Raw genomic sequence first — 15,000 nt, forward strand, 5'->3', positions numbered from 1 at the left:
CTGTGGCTGTACCAGATTATCGCTTAACCTAACTGTGGCTGTACCAGATTATCGCTTAACCTAACTGTGGCTGTACCAGATTATCGCTTAACCTAACTGTGGCTGTACCAGATTATCGCTTAACCTAACTGTGGCTGTACCAGATTATCGCTTAACCTAACTGTGGCTGTACCAGATTATCGCTTAACCTAACTGTGGCTGTACCAGATCATCGCTTAACCTAACTGTGGCTGTACCAGATCATCGCTTAACCTAACTGTGGCTGTACCAGATTATCGCTTAACCTAACTCAATTTGTCCCTTAACCTAACTCAAGTTGTCCCTTAACCTAACTCAAGTTGTCCCTTAACCTAACTCAAGTTGTCCCTTAACCTAACTCAAGTTGTCCCTTAACCTAACTCAAGTTGTCCCTTAACCTAACTCAAGTTGTCCCTTAACCTAACTCAAGTTGTCCCTTAACCTAACTCAAGTTGTCCCTTAACCTAACTCAAGTTGTCCCTTAACCTAACTCAAGTTGTCCCTTAACCTAACTCAAGTTGTCCCTTAACCTAACTCAAGTTGTCCCTTAACCTAACTCAAGTTGTCCCTTAACCTAACTCAAGTTGTCCCTTAACCTAACTCAAGTTGTCCCTTAACCTAACTCAAGTTGTCCCTTAACCTAACTCAAGTTGTCCCTTAACCTAACTCAAGTTGTCCCTTAACCTAACCCACGTTGTCCCTTAACCTAACCCACGTTGTCCCTTAACCTAACCCACGTTGTCCCTTAACCTAACCCACGTTGTCCCTTAACCTAACCCACGTTGTCCCTTAACCTAACCCACGTTGTCCCTTAACCTAACCCACGTTGTCCCTTAACCTAACCCACGTTGTCCCTTAACCTAACCCACGTTGTCCCTTAACCTAACCCACGTTGTCCCTTAACCTAACCCACGTTGTCCCTTAACCTAACCCACGTTGTCCCTTAACCTAACCCACGTTGTCCCTTAACCTAACCCACGTTGTCCCTTAACCTAACCCACGTTGTCCCTTTGCCTAACATAGTTCACTGCTCGGAATCTCTGGTGTCGTTGTTATCCTCATGTAGATGTCTTGCGAGTGTTGCTTACTTTCCACATATTCCCGCTATCCACTGTCAATTGTACTGCAATAGGACTATATCGGCCCCCCCCCCCTCTGTCCCCCTCTTTGTGTCTCTGTCCTCTCAAGCTGGTCGGTCTGGCGTGTGAGTGTTAAATGAGCCTCGCAGCTGTTCAGTTGCATTCAGATGTCGACGCCCTCAGTGTACGTCGTGGTATGGTCTGTGTCCATTGTCCGCTGATGTCGTACGCGTAACCCACACGCTGTACCGATCATCGGTAGTTACGTACAGAGTGAAGTAGTGTGATACGTGTGACTGTACGCTGGCTGTGCCCAACGGTGTCGAATCTCAATTTCCATATGTTGTGCTCGATGCTACTTGTCTCGTCTCCCAATAACAGCTAGGTTGCACTGTGGTACGCCGTAGAGGCGTGTGGGAGGAACGTACGAACGCATTGTATGTCACCCTGGGTCGCTGGGGGTGGTGGTGCGGTGAGTCAGGTCAGGTCAGGTCAGGTCAGGTCAGCGTGAGCCGTCTGATGTAGTGACGCGTGTATTCCGACTTTGTCGTATTGCCTCACACAAAGTGCTACCCTGGTGGACCGCGTTCCATATCTGGGACATGCCGCAGATGCCGGTTGACAGTGGATCGCGGAAGGGACATCGCATACTTGCGCGGGCCACCTTCCACGTGTTCTCTTCTGCACATGTCGCAGTGTGTATGTGGTCTGATGTAGCGTGTCGTGACACATGACATCCTGGCATGCAAGAATTGTTGAATTCGCAAATGTAGGTGGACATCTACGTTTACTGCCCAAGATACGCAAATGAACTGGAAATCCGTTGTTGAGCGGTTGTTCACGCTGGAGGTGAATCTGTGATGGCGACGATCGGTACAGCTATTAACCGGTTGTTTCAGCGGTACCCGCCACATCCACACACGTGACTAGGCCCATGTGGGTATGAAGCGATACGCGGCGGTGGCTTGGTGGGACTGTTCCCGGCCGGTGAAGGGGGGCCGCCCGGCGTGTTGGCCGCGCGCTGCGTGGGCGCACGCGCAACAGCCGGCTGGTGGGGGGCGCCGAGTGGCAGGAGCGCCAGCCGACGGGCCCGGCAGGCGGCGCAGCTACGCTGCGGCGCACCCTGCACGCGGCGCCTGGCGGCCAAAGTTGGTTCAGCCGAGCCCGGTGCGAAGCGCGGTGGACATCTGCAGTGTGCTGGTCTGATTGAGGACTGTGTGCGTTGAGGATGCGCCGCCGCCTGGCACTCGGCGCCGCGACGCCGTCTGCTGCTCGGTCGCCCCAGCGGTTCTCGCAGGTGGTTTGTATCGCAGTTGTGCGGACGTGTTGGCGCGTGCGCTGTGCTGGGAGAGTTCGCTTCTGCACCCAAGTGGGGCTTTGCCCTTGTGTGGCGCTGGCGTTGGAGCTGCCGGTCACCATAGGTGGCGCGTGTTGTCTCCCGCCGGCAATGCCACGACAGCACGCTCCCGGGCCTCTGTCGGCAGCGGCAAGCTCAGTTGGGAGCAAGGGTGTTCGCACTAAAACCGTCTACTCGCCTAACTCCGGGCGATTGCGCCTCTCTCGAAACCGACCAAGTACCTAGGACGGCGCTGCGCGCCGCCGGGACCTGAGAGGGTTTCGAGGTGTATCGTGCAGGGGAGCTCGGCCTCCTCCTGTTTGCAGAATAATTGAGCGGACGCTTGCGTGTTCGCGCGGGCCCCCGGGACACACTCCCGGGCGGCCGGCTGCTCAGCTCTAGTTGACGCAGCTCCCTGGTTGATCCTGCCAGTAGTCATATGCTTGTCTCAAAGATTAAGCCATGCATGTCTCAGTACAAGCCGCATTAAGGTGAAACCGCGAATGGCTCATTAAATCAGTTATGGTTCCTTAGATCGTACCCACGTTACTTGGATAACTGTGGTAATTCTAGAGCTAATACATGCAAACAGAGTCCCGACCAGAGATGGAAGGGACGCTTTTATTAGATCAAAACCAATCGGATTGGCTTGTCTGGTCCATTTGCCTTGGTGACTCTGAATAACTTTGGGCTGATCGCACGGTCCTCGTACCGGCGACGCATCTTTCAAATGTCTGCCTTATCAACTGTCGATGGTAGGTTCTGCGCCTACCATGGTTGTAACGGGTAACGGGGAATCAGGGTTCGATTCCGGAGAGGGAGCCTGAGAAACGGCTACCACATCCAAGGAAGGCAGCAGGCGCGCAAATTACCCACTCCCGGCACGGGGAGGTAGTGACGAAAAATAACGATACGGGACTCATCCGAGGCCCCGTAATCGGAATGAGTACACTTTAAATCCTTTAACGAGTATCTATTGGAGGGCAAGTCTGGTGCCAGCAGCCGCGGTAATTCCAGCTCCAATAGCGTATATTAAAGTTGTTGCGGTTAAAAAGCTCGTAGTTGGATTTGTGTCCCACGCTGTTGGTTCACCGCCCGTCGGTGTTTAACTGGCATGTATCGTGGGACGTCCTGCCGGTGGGGCGAGCCGAAGGGGTGCTTTCGCGTCCCGAGGCGGACCCCGTTTAAATCCTACCAGGGTGCTCTTTGTTGAGTGTCTCGGTGGGCCGGCACGTTTACTTTGAACAAATTAGAGTGCTTAAAGCAGGCAAGCCCGCCTGAATACTGTGTGCATGGAATAATGGAATAGGACCTCGGTTCTATTTTGTTGGTTTTCGGAACCCGAGGTAATGATTAATAGGGACAGGCGGGGGCATTCGTATTGCGACGTTAGAGGTGAAATTCTTGGATCGTCGCAAGACGAACAGAAGCGAAAGCATTTGCCAAGTATGTTTTCATTAATCAAGAACGAAAGTTAGAGGTTCGAAGGCGATCAGATACCGCCCTAGTTCTAACCATAAACGATGCCAGCCAGCGATCCGCCGCAGTTCCTCCGATGACTCGGCGGGCAGCCTCCGGGAAACCAAAGCTTTTGGGTTCCGGGGGAAGTATGGTTGCAAAGCTGAAACTTAAAGGAATTGACGGAAGGGCACCACCAGGAGTGGAGCCTGCGGCTTAATTTGACTCAACACGGGAAACCTCACCAGGCCCGGACACCGGAAGGATTGACAGATTGATAGCTCTTTCTTGATTCGGTGGGTGGTGGTGCATGGCCGTTCTTAGTTGGTGGAGCGATTTGTCTGGTTAATTCCGATAACGAACGAGACTCTAGCCTGCTAACTAGTCGCGTGACATCCTTCGTGCTGTCAGCGATTACTTTTCTTCTTAGAGGGACAGGCGGCTTCTAGCCGCACGAGATTGAGCAATAACAGGTCTGTGATGCCCTTAGATGTTCTGGGCCGCACGCGCGCTACACTGAAGGAATCAGCGTGTCTTCCTAGGCCGAAAGGTCGGGGTAACCCGCTGAACCTCCTTCGTGCTAGGGATTGGGGCTTGCAATTGTTCCCCATGAACGAGGAATTCCCAGTAAGCGCGAGTCATAAGCTCGCGTTGATTACGTCCCTGCCCTTTGTACACACCGCCCGTCGCTACTACCGATTGAATGATTTAGTGAGGTCTTCGGACTGGTACGCGGCATCGACTCTGTCGCTGCCGATGCTACCGGAAAGATGACCAAACTTGATCATTTAGAGGAAGTAAAAGTCGTAACAAGGTTTCCGTAGGTGAACCTGCGGAAGGATCATTACCGACTAGACTGCATGTCTTTCGATGTGCGTGTCGTGTCGCGCAACACGCTACCTGTACGGCAGTGGCCGTGCGCCGCGTGCGGAACCACGCGTGCCTCTCAAAACTAGCGGAAGTGTTGTTGTTGTTGTGTGGTACGAGCGCTGAAGCTCTGGAGCGGCTGGCCTGCGGTACCTGGCGCCTGGCGCCGGTTTTGAATGACGTTCGCCCGAGTGCCTGTCCGCTCCGGTGTGGAGCCGTACGACGCCCATCGGCTGTGAGGCCGTTGGACACAAAAAAAATAGTGGAACAGGGGCCGTCAGACGCCTCAGTCCCGCAAATGCTACTGTCTTGAAAGAGACAGTGGGAGACTGAAAAGGAAAAGATCACCCAGGACGGTGGATCACTCGGCTCGTGGGTCGATGAAGAACGCAGCAAATTGCGCGTCGACATGTGAACTGCAGGACACATGAACATCGACGTTTCGAACGCACATTGCGGTCCATGGATTCCGTTCCCGGGCCACGTCTGGCTGAGGGTCGGCTACGTATACTGAAGCGCGCGGCGTTTGTCCCGCTTCGGAGACGTGGGAGTGTCGTGGTCGCCTGTGTGGCCGGCCGCGTCTCCTTAAACGTGCGATGCGCGCCCGTCGCCTGGCGGTTCGCATACCGGTACTTTCTCGGTAGCGTGCACAGCCGGCTGGCGGTGTGGCGTGCGACACCTCGTACAACGACCTCAGAGCAGGCGAGACTACCCGCTGAATTTAAGCATATTACTAAGCGGAGGAAAAGAAACTAACAAGGATTCCCCCAGTAGCGGCGAGCGAACAGGGAAGAGTCCAGCACCGAACCCCGCAGGCTGCCGCCTGTCGTGGCATGTGGTGTTTGGGAGGGTCCACTACCCCGACGCCTCGCGCCGAGCCCAAGTCCAACTTGAATGAGGCCACGGCCCGTAGAGGGTGCCAGGCCCGTAGCGGCCGGTGCGAGCGTCGGCGGGACCTCTCCTTCGAGTCGGGTTGCTTGAGAGTGCAGCTCCAAGTGGGTGGTAAACTCCATCTGAGACTAAATATGACCACGAGACCGATAGCGAACAAGTACCGTGAGGGAAAGTTGAAAAGAACTTTGAAGAGAGAGTTCAAAAGTACGTGAAACCGTTCTGGGGTAAACGTGAGAAGTCCGAAAGGTCGAACGGGTGAGATTCACGCCCATCCGGCCACTGGCCCCCGCCCTCGGCAGATGGGGCCGGCCGCCCGCGCGGAGCAATCCGCGGCGGGGTCGTGTCCGGTTGCCTTTCCACTCGCCGCGGGGTGGGGCCGTTCCGGTGTGCGGTGGGCCGCACTTCTCCCCTAGTAGGACGTCGCGACCCGCTGGGTGCCGGCCTACGGCCCGGGTGCGCAGCCTGTCCTTCCGCGGGCCTCGGTTCGCGTCTGTTGGGCAGAGCCCCGGTGTCCTGGCTGGCTGCTCGGCGGTATATCTGGAGGAGTCGATTCGCCCCTTTGGGCGCTCGGGCTCCCGGCAAGCGCGCGCGGTTCTTCCCGGATGACGGACCTACCTGGCCCGGCCCCGGACCCGCGCCGCTGTTGGCTCGGGATGCTCTCGGGCGGAATAATCGCTCCCGTCAGCGGCGCTTCAGCTTTGGACAATTTCACGACCCGTCTTGAAACACGGACCAAGGAGTCTAACATGTGCGCGAGTCATTGGGCTGTACGAAACCTAAAGGCGTAATGAAAGTGAAGGTCTCGCCTTGCGCGGGCCGAGGGAGGATGGGGCTTCCCCGCCCTTCACGGGGCGGCGGCCTCCGCACTCCCGGGGCGTCTCGTCCTCATTGCGAGGTGAGGCGCACCTAGAGCGTACACGTTGGGACCCGAAAGATGGTGAACTATGCCTGGCCAGGACGAAGTCAGGGGAAACCCTGATGGAGGTCCGTAGCGATTCTGACGTGCAAATCGATCGTCGGAGCTGGGTATAGGGGCGAAAGACTAATCGAACCATCTAGTAGCTGGTTCCCTCCGAAGTTTCCCTCAGGATAGCTGGTGCTCGTACGAGTCTCATCCGGTAAAGCGAATGATTAGAGGCCTTGGGGCCGAAACGACCTCAACCTATTCTCAAACTTTAAATGGGTGAGATCTCCGGCTTGCTTGATATGCTGAAGCCGCGAGCAAACGACTCGGATCGGAGTGCCAAGTGGGCCACTTTTGGTAAGCAGAACTGGCGCTGTGGGATGAACCAAACGCCGAGTTAAGGCGCCCGAATCGACGCTCATGGGAAACCATGAAAGGCGTTGGTTGCTTAAGACAGCAGGACGGTGGCCATGGAAGTCGGAATCCGCTAAGGAGTGTGTAACAACTCACCTGCCGAAGCAACTAGCCCTGAAAATGGATGGCGCTGAAGCGTCGTGCCTATACTCGGCCGTCAGTCTGGCAGTCATGGCCGGTCCTCGCGGCCGGCCGCGAAGCCCTGACGAGTAGGAGGGTCGCGGCGGTGGGCGCAGAAGGGTCTGGGCGTGAGCCTGCCTGGAGCCGCCGTCGGTGCAGATCTTGGTGGTAGTAGCAAATACTCCAGCGAGGCCCTGGAGGGCTGACGCGGAGAAGGGTTTCGTGTGAACAGCCGTTGCACACGAGTCAGTCGATCCTAAGCCCTAGGAGAAATCCGATGTTGATGGGGGCCGTCATAGCATGATGCACTTTGTGCTGGCCCCCGTTGGGCGAAAGGGAATCCGGTTCCTATTCCGGAACCCGGCAGCGGAACCGATATAAGTCGGGCCCCTCTTTTAGAGATGCTCGTCGGGGTAACCCAAAAGGACCCGGAGACGCCGTCGGGAGATCGGGGAAGAGTTTTCTTTTCTGCATGAGCGTTCGAGTTCCCTGGAATCCTCTAGCAGGGAGATAGGGTTTGGAACGCGAAGAGCACCGCAGTTGCGGCGGTGTCCCGATCTTCCCCTCGGACCTTGAAAATCCGGGAGAGGGCCACGTGGAGGTGTCGCGCCGGTTCGTACCCATATCCGCAGCAGGTCTCCAAGGTGAAGAGCCTCTAGTCGATAGAATAATGTAGGTAAGGGAAGTCGGCAAATTGGATCCGTAACTTCGGGATAAGGATTGGCTCTGAGGATCGGGGCGTGTCGGGCTTGGTCGGGAAGTGGGTCAGCGCTAACGTGCCGGGCCTGGGCGAGGTGAGTGCCGTAGGGGTGCCGGTAAGTGCGGGCGTTTAGCGCGGGCGTGGTCTGCTCTCGCCGTTGGTTGGCCTCGTGCTGGCCGGCGGTGCAGGATGCGCGCGCCTGCGCGGCGTTCGCGCCCCGGTGCTTCAACCTGCGTGCAGGATCCGAGCTCGGTCCCGTGCCTTGGCCTCCCACGGATCTTCCTTGCTGCGAGGCCGCGTCCGCCTTAGCGTGCTCCTCCGGGGGCGCGCGGGTGCGCGGATTCTCTTCGGCCGCCATTCAACGATCAACTCAGAACTGGCACGGACTGGGGGAATCCGACTGTCTAATTAAAACAAAGCATTGCGATGGCCCTAGCGGGTGTTGACGCAATGTGATTTCTGCCCAGTGCTCTGAATGTCAACGTGAAGAAATTCAAGCAAGCGCGGGTAAACGGCGGGAGTAACTATGACTCTCTTAAGGTAGCCAAATGCCTCGTCATCTAATTAGTGACGCGCATGAATGGATTAACGAGATTCCCGCTGTCCCTATCTACTATCTTACGAAGGCCGTTATGCTGTCTAACCAGTGGTGGAGTCCACCTATACTGGTAGAAGACGGGCGGCTAAATGTCCGATCTCTCAACCTCCCCGTGGTGTAAGATGCGAGTAGCCGGGCAACCGGTGAAACCAATGAGAGAAGGGCGACTCCCGTGCAGGGCGCAAGCTCGGATGCGGTGGGACTGGGCAACTGGCCCCTCCAAACCGGGCTCTGCAGCCTTGCTCGCCGTGAGCGATAAGGTGTCGGACTCCGGTCTAGTATCCTTGCTCACTGGCGAATGGCACTTACAAGTTATAGCGGCGCTTGCTGTGCTTCGGCCCTTGGCCGGGGTGCGGCGGGCGCCGCTTTTACTAAGGCGGCGCTTGCTGTGCCTCGGCTTCGGCCGGGCTGCGGCGTGGTGCGGCTCCATGCGATGGTGGCGTCTGCTGTGTCTCGGCTTCGGCTCGGATGCGGCGGGCGCCGCTTTTGCTGGGGCGGCGCCCGCTGCGCCCTGGCCCTGGCTGGGGTGCGGCGGGCGCCGCTTTTGCGTTAAAGTCATTTCACGCTCTCTGAGAGGATGTGTTTCCGTCTCTGCCTGTGCGCGCTACGGAACTCACTCCCCACAGCAGGAGCAAGGCGTTATCGCGGTTGACTTATCGGCCGTGGAATGCTGAGCTCCATGACACAAGTGCCACGGGAGGTATACTCCCCACAAGGAGACGTCTGCACGAGGCGGTTGGATCGAACATCGACCCTTTCCGGCCGAGTGCGCGTCTCCCACTACTGCGAGCGCTTGTAGGTGTCGGACTCTTAAGTCTAGTATCCAAGCTCGTACGTAGTGCGTGCGCGTGCAGCGGAGTGTGTCGACGTGAGTTGGCGCGCTACTGCTGGACTTGTGCGCACGGCGGTGCGCTTCGCGCGGCTCGCTGGCGGCGGGTCCTGCTGTGGCCCCGGCCTCGCGCGTGAACGCCCGGCGCTAGCCGGGCGCGGCGCGGTTGGCCGGGGTAGTGGCGGGTCTTGGCTGCCGGTCGGGCTGTGCGCTTGCGCGCTGCCGTGTCGGCTGCGCTGCGCGGGGCCGGGTGCGGCCGGGCGATGCGCGCGCTGCTGGCTGGCGCTGGGCGGGCGGTCGGCCTCTGGCTGACAGCCCGCTCTCGCGGCTACGCTGGCGGCGGGCGCGGGCCCGGCTGCGCCCGGCTCCGCCGGCCGCGCCCGGACAACTTAGCGGCGCCGCCCGGCCACATGTTATGTTGGTTGTGGTTGGCGTGTGCGGTTGGCGCACAAAGCACAGTGGGGAGTAGGGCGGTCATCGTTCCTGCGGAAACCAAGGCTCTCACTTTTGAGGGCCAAAGCGGAAGCAGGCCGATGTCCACGCGCGGGGAAGGGCGCTGACTGCGAAGCGCCCTCTGACTTTCAGAGGATGCAACGCGGGCGGCGACCCGGCCTCGCTCGGAGGATTCCTTGGTGTATAACTGCGGAGTGGAGGCCGGCATCGGCCTTCGCAACGTGGAAGTCACCGGGAGCTGCCCCCAGGAGGATGCTCCTGAGTGGTCTAAGACCACGACCACAGGGACGAAGGCTAATACAGCCGACGTACGGGCCTGGCAAACCCGGGGTGCCCGAGCCCGGTGCTGGCAAGCGCTACCAGCGCCGTCCGTAATCTGAGACACGTACTTCAACGACCGCTGTGAGGCGCGCAGTGGAACGTCGTGCGTGTTTCGGACCGGAGTCTTGGCTTAACCGCCTGGGCAAGAGAAGGACAATCTCTATAATCACCCCTCACCCTCTGCGTTAGCTGGCGGCTATGGGGCGCAAGGCTGTTGAGTTGTGAACAGTCGTGAGTCAGCCACCTCAGAGGACCGGCCGACCCTCTGTTGTATAAGGCTTACTCAGGTGGGCGGGGCAACGCCTGGGTGGACCACTTATATCCCTAGCTGATCGTGGGAACCACATGGCTTCTCTCAATCAACCTTGTCCCGACGGAACTGGTGGGCCGTCGCGGAGTCACAACACCAACCATTCAGGGGACGAGTCTGACACTCCGTGTCAAGACGAACTCCCAACACAAGGGCAGTCGGAGGCCCATAGGCCAGAAGACCATGACCCCGCGCTTAGCGAGCCAGAATTGGAGCTCCGTACACCTCGTGCACGGAGCGCTAAGACTGCAGCAAGCGAGACGCTGGCACGGACGCTTGCAGACGCGAGTGAAAGTGACAGTGAGAAAGAACGGAAGGCAAAAGTGAGGAAGCAGAAGAAACACCTGCGAAAACTGCTCCGGCAGAGATCGCTGAGTGCGGACGCTGTAACCGATCTGATGCCGCCACCCCGCCAGCCGGCGCCGAAAGCGGCACCTAAGGCGGGAGACAAGCCGAAACCGGCGCAGGTAGCCGGGCGCAAGCCCGGCGGCCCAGTCGGGGAAGGCGCAACGGGGAAGTCCGAACCGAAGGCGGAGACGAAGGCCTCGCGGCCAACGACACCGCCGGCGGGGAAGGCTGCGAGCGAGCCAAAGCTGGCGCAGGTAGCCGGGCAAAGACCCAGCGGCCCAGTCGGCACCGGCAAGCTCACCCAGACTCGCCCGGCGGGAGAGACGGCGGCCCCACGGCCGAAGTCTCAACTGCCGGAGACGGCGAAAAGTGTGCCGAAACCGGCGAAGGTAGCCGGGCAACTGCCCAGCGGCCCAGTCGGGGAAAGCGCCAGCAGTAGCCGCGCCTCTTCACCAATGTCGGGTGCCGAGAGACGCAAGTCCCGGACACGACGGAAGAAGCGGAAACCGAACAAGCAGCCGGACTCGGCGCAGGTAGCCGGACAACAGCCTGGCGGCCCAGTCGATGACGGCACGTCCCGATACAAGGCAAGCCCAAGCGATCTTGCGACCGTGAAGCTTATCGCGACGCGGCTCGAGGACGTCCTGAAGCTCGTGGACGACTCTCTAAAACCGGGACAACTGGTCGAGGAGGGAAATCTGGGGGACTTTAAGAGACAACTGAGAGCTAAGTTGTTTGATTGGGCCATGGCGCAGTCGGCCCTCACCGGAAGGGTGGAAGCCTTGGAGGAGGAGCTGGCGAGGACGAAGGCGGTGCCCACGGCGCCACCCAAGACCTTTGCACAAGTTGCCGCCGCTCCACCCATACCAGAACGGAAAACGCAGGCGATGATAACCAAAGCCCTGACTGAGAAGGCAACGCTCTTCATCAAGTCCAAGGGCAATGAAACTGGCGCAGAAGTGAGAAAGAAATTCACCTCCCTGGTCAAGCCTGAGGTTGAAGGTGTGAAGTTCTCACGGGTCGCCACAAACGGCCCGACGCTCATCGTAGATGTGGCGTCTGAGACTGATCGCCAGAAGCTTCTAGCTAACAACAAACTGACAGAAGCACTCAAGTGCGAACTGCCGAAAAAGCTCAATCCGCAGATAATCATATATCATGTACCATGTGTCATGAAGAATGAAGCTGTGGTTGAGCTAACTCGAAAGCAAAACGACCTTGGAGGACTTTCCGAAACACAGTTTCGCCAGGAGTTTAAGCCGAAGTTCCGGACTGGGCCAAGGGGCAAACAAACATCACATCTCGTGGTGGAAGTAAGCCCCAGACTCAGAGTCGCGATTCTGAGGCAGAAGCGACTGTACATGGGCTTTGAGTCCATGCCGGTTGACGACTACCTGGACTTAGTCGTTTGCACGCGGTGCCAGGATGTGAACCACTCGGTAAGGTTCTGCAAGCAGGACCCGAGTATAATAACATGTGGGCACTGTGGCGAGAACGGCCACATGAGGAAGGACTGTAGAAAAGCGGGGGACCGAGCGGTCTGTATCCCGTGCAAAAAGCGTAATCGCACATGCGAAACGCCAGGCAAAGAGTGTGCCTACTACAGGATTCTCACTCAACGCAAAATCCAGCGGACAGACTATGGGAGACAAGACCTCTCGTCAACCGTCTCCATTCCGGCCGCTACCTCTCCTGTCCCCGACCGGACTGTGAAAAATCACAATGCCAATGTCGGTTAAGATAGGACAGCTGAACTGCGCGCGAACGCAAGCGGTGATGCAGGAGGTACGACGCCGAGCGGAGGAGGAGTCTCTAGACATATTATGTCTGCAAGAGCCCTACTCTAGGGACGGAAAGATCCGATATATGCCGACAACAGCTCAGATCCTGGCTGGGGGAGAGCATCCTATGGCAGCAATTGTTGTGCTAAATCGTTCCTTCAGAGCAGTCAAAGTGGCGCACCTAAGCAACAGATGCATGGTGTTAGCCGAGATAAATACTGGCGATTTCACCTTTTTCGTGCTAAATATGTACTTTCAGTACAGGCACAGAGAAAGACCGTATATCGACCAGTTAAAAGAGGCGGTTGGGTTCTACCGCAATGACTTGCTGATTTGCACAATGGACGCAAATGCCATGTCACCCCTATGGCACAGTGACATCACGCCTCTTGGTGCTCGACGCGCCGCCAGGCGAGGTGAGAGACTCGCTGAAGCAATTCACGAGCTCAGACTAGAAGTGCTGAACCGACCAAACTTCCCACCAACTTTCGAAGGCCGCCGTGGAGCGACCTCGAATATCGATGTGACACTAAAGAGTGCACACGAGCATCTCCGTGCGGAGAACTGGAAGGTATGGCGGGGAATGACACTAAGTGACCACAATCTGATCACATTCACTGTAGCCTATGATGGGGAGCCTCCTCCTGAAGACCAGGTGAACGGCACCGTCAAGTACAACTGGCGAAAGGCTAATTGGGATCGACTAAGAGGTAATCTAGTGATACCGAATTGGCCAATGGATCGCGTTGTGGACGTTGACAAAGCTGCAGAAGATCTGACGGCGGCCATACAGACAGCAGCAACAGGCGCAGTCCCGTTGGCCCACACAGGGAAAATGCCTAAGGCACCTTGGAACCCTGAGCTGCAGCGTCTCCGACGCGAATGCAGAAGAGCGCGGCGGCATTACCAGCGCAGCGTAGGCGATCACATTCGTGAGGCCACGCTTGCGCGGTACAGGCGGGCCAAAGCCGTGTTTAAGCGGGCACTGCACACAGTACGGACTGAGAGTTGGCAGTCTTTTGTTCGTGACAGTCTGGCGGTTGACCCCTGGGGTACACCGTACAAGATTGCCGTGTCAAAAGTTCGGTCACCGACGGTCCTGTCGACCCTAAGGAAGATCGATGGCAGTCACACCAAGGACTGGCAAGAGTCAGCTGAGCTCCTCATGAGTACCTTATTGCCCGACGATAGTAGCGAAGATGAGGACGAGGAACAGGGGAATTTGAGGCGACAACTCCATGAGCTGTATGCCGATGAGACGCCTGTTGCTCCGTTCACTGAACGTGAAGTTACCGCCGCAATTCTTGAATTGCGCCGTAAAAAGGCGACGGGCCATGATGGACTCGCTGCCGAGGTTCTCCAAGCCCTGTGCGCGGAGATCTGCCCTTACCTGACTAACCTCTACAATGAGTGCTTACGTCAGGGACGGGTACCAGAATCGTGGAAGTTGGCCGAAGTGGTCATTCTGAGAAAGGGTGAGGACAAGGATCCGGAAGTGCCGAAATCATACCGACCCATCTGTCTCTTGAACTCCATGGCTAAGCTCCAGGAGAAGCTCCTATGCCTTCGGCTAGAGCAACACCGGGAACTTAGGGGACGCAGTCCCGACCAATATGGATTCAGGAGGGGTCTGTGTACAGAAGATGCTATAAACAAGGCAATGTTGTTGGTGGACACATCTACAGCCAAGTACGTTGCGGGGATAATGGTTGACATCGCTGGGGCTTTCGACAACCTATGGTGGCCGGCACTGTTCGACAGCCTAAGGAAGTTGGAATGTCCTGGGCCCCTGTACCGGTGCCTGCTAGACTACTGCCGTAACCGGCGGGCGGTTTTGCGGTGCCCGGGGCGGGCGGTTGAGAAGTCGATCACCAAGGGATGCCCACAGGGCTCGGTCTGCGGTCCCATATTCTGGGATGTAGGCCTCGAGCCTGTGTTGGCGGAACTAGGAGAACTGCGACAAGTGCGAGGCGTAGTAGCGTACGCCGATGACATCCTTCTAGTGATAGAAGGTGACTCTCGGGCAATGTTGGAAGTAAACTGCAACGCAGCGCTCAACGCCCTGCAGCAGTGGTGCCACAAAGTGAAGCTGAAGCTGTCTGCTGAGAAGACTGTGTATATCTTGCTGCGCGGCCGTTTGGCACGTGGCCCTGTACTCCGAATTGCTGGCGGTGCCAACGATGGAGCTATCAGGCGAACACGCATGGCGAGGTATCTGGGAATCCACCTCGATGAGTCCAGACTGTTCTCTGCGCATATCGAGATCGTATGTCGCAAAAGCCAGGCCCTCTTCCACAAGATAGCCAGTATTGCAAACAAGCAATACCATCTGCCATTGCAGACATTAAGGCTATATCACTCGAGCATTCTCGTGGCCATCACGGCTTACGGGTCGAGTGTCTGGGCTCATAGGCTGAGACAGAGAAAACCTGCGGCGGCGATGAGGAGGCTGCAGCGCCAAGCGCTGTTGCGCCTCACTGGAGCATACAGCACGACTTCCGCCGATGCGCTACTAGTCATCACAGCAATCCCCCCACTTGACCTGCTGGTCAGGGAAAGGGGTGCGCTGT

The 15,000-nt window shown here is 57.5% G+C and overlaps 2 non-coding genes and 1 pseudogene across 2 annotated transcripts; all 3 read left to right on the forward strand.

Annotated features, from left to right (window-relative positions):
• The first annotated feature begins 2,845 nt into the window (after positions 1 to 2,845).
• LOC126327450 (small subunit ribosomal RNA) lies at positions 2,846 to 4,738 on the forward strand. The gene has a single exon (XR_007561266.1). It is a non-coding gene; the product is annotated as a small subunit ribosomal RNA (ribosomal RNA).
• Positions 4,739 to 5,103: 365 nt separating this feature from the next.
• LOC126327436 (5.8S ribosomal RNA) lies at positions 5,104 to 5,258 on the forward strand. The gene has a single exon (XR_007561253.1). It is a non-coding gene; the product is annotated as a 5.8S ribosomal RNA (ribosomal RNA).
• Positions 5,259 to 5,446: 188 nt separating this feature from the next.
• On the forward strand, positions 5,447 to 8,438 carry LOC126327413 (large subunit ribosomal RNA; annotated as a pseudogene).
• Positions 8,439 to 15,000: the final 6,562 nt, after the last annotated feature.

Source organism: Schistocerca gregaria, unplaced genomic scaffold (assembly GCF_023897955.1).
Source record: "Schistocerca gregaria isolate iqSchGreg1 unplaced genomic scaffold, iqSchGreg1.2 ptg001048l, whole genome shotgun sequence".
NCBI classification, from domain to species: Eukaryota; Metazoa; Arthropoda; class Insecta; order Orthoptera; family Acrididae; genus Schistocerca; species Schistocerca gregaria.